This window comes from Sorex araneus, chromosome 2 (genome assembly GCF_027595985.1).
Source record: "Sorex araneus isolate mSorAra2 chromosome 2, mSorAra2.pri, whole genome shotgun sequence".
Taxonomy (NCBI): domain Eukaryota; kingdom Metazoa; phylum Chordata; class Mammalia; order Eulipotyphla; family Soricidae; genus Sorex; species Sorex araneus.
Window position 1 is genome coordinate 364,593,842 of NC_073303.1, and position 1,675 is coordinate 364,595,516.

Sequence of the window (1,675 nt, forward strand, 5' to 3'; positions counted from 1 at the left end):
TCTCATGGGACTGGCCCCAATTCCAGCCCCAGTACCACATATGTTGTCCCAAGTACACCAGGAATGGTCCCTGAACACAGAGCAAGGAATAAGGCTGAGCACAAATGGGTGTGGCCAAAACACACCCCCAAGAAAAAATTTTTAGACCAGTTAATTAAATTAATGAACCTTTAGAGACAAATTAAGAGCAACTCAAGTTTTGACCAACAGTCAGAAGAATAAAGGAATTTTGGTTCATGCAATAGAATGCTATTCAATATTTTTTAAAGAATACATTGTAGGATAGCCAGAATCTGGAAAAAACCCGAGTGCCTGAGAATAGATGACTGGTTAAAGAAACTTTGGTACATCTACACAATGGAATACTATGCAGCTGTCAGAAAGGATGGAGACATGAACTTTGCACATAAGTGAATCAACATGGAAAGTATCATGCTAAGTGAAATGAATCAGAAAGAAAGAGACAGACACAGAAAAACTGCACTCAACTGCGGAATATAAAACAATAGAATGTGAGACTAACACCCAAGAATAGTAGCAATAAGTACCAGGAGGCCTGCTCCACGGCTTGGAAGCTTACCTCACATGCTTATGAAAGTTAACAATGTTATGCATTTGGATAACAATAATTTTATTTTTTATCTAAAGAGGGAGAGGGCAGCTCAGATAGAAAAGGGAACACCAACTAAAGTGTAGTGGAGGATCCACTCAGGATGGGAGAGGCAGGTTGAAAGCAGACTATAGATTGAACACGATAGCCACCCAGTATCTCCACTGCAAACCATAACACCCAATAGGAGAGAGAGAACAATAAAGAATTCCCTGTCACAGAGTGGGGGGAGGGAGACAGCATGGAGGGGGAGGGACCCTGGGGCCATCGGTGGAGAAGAATGGGCACTGGTGGAGGGATGGGTACTCCAGTATTGTATAAATGTAACACAGACCCGAAACTCTATAACTGCACCCTCACGTTGACTCATTAATAAAAAAATAAAAATTTTTTTTAAAAAAGAAACTTTGGTACATCTATACAATGGAGTACTATGCAGCTGTTAGAAAGGATGAAGTCATGAACTTTGCATATAAGTGGATCAACATGGAAAGTATCATGCTAAGTGAAATGAGCCAGAAAGAGAGGGACAGACATAGAAAGATTGCACTCATCTGTGGAATATAAAATAACAGAGTAGGAGACTAATACCCAAGAATGGTAGTATATAATACCAGGAGGTTGGCTCCATAGCTTGGAAGCTAGCCTCACACACTGGGGGAAAGTCATCCCAGATAGAGAGGGGAACACCAAGTAATATGTGATTGGAGATCCTGCGCAGGAAGGGAGATACGTGCTGAAAGTAGACTAGAGATTGAACAGGATGACCACTCAATACCCCTATTGCAAACCACAACACCCAAAAGGAGATAGAGATATCAAATTGGAATGCCCTGCCACAGAGGCGGGGTGGGGTGGGGGGATGGGAGTGGGGGGTGGGAGGGATACTGGGTTCATTGGTGGTGGAAAATGGACACTGGTGGAGGGATGGGCTCTCAAACATTGCATGAGGGAAAAACAAGCACGAAAATGTGTGAATCTGTAACTGTACCCTCACTGTGACTCACTAATTAAAAAATAAATAAATTTAAATAATTTTAAAAAAAGAATACATTGTAGGGTTTG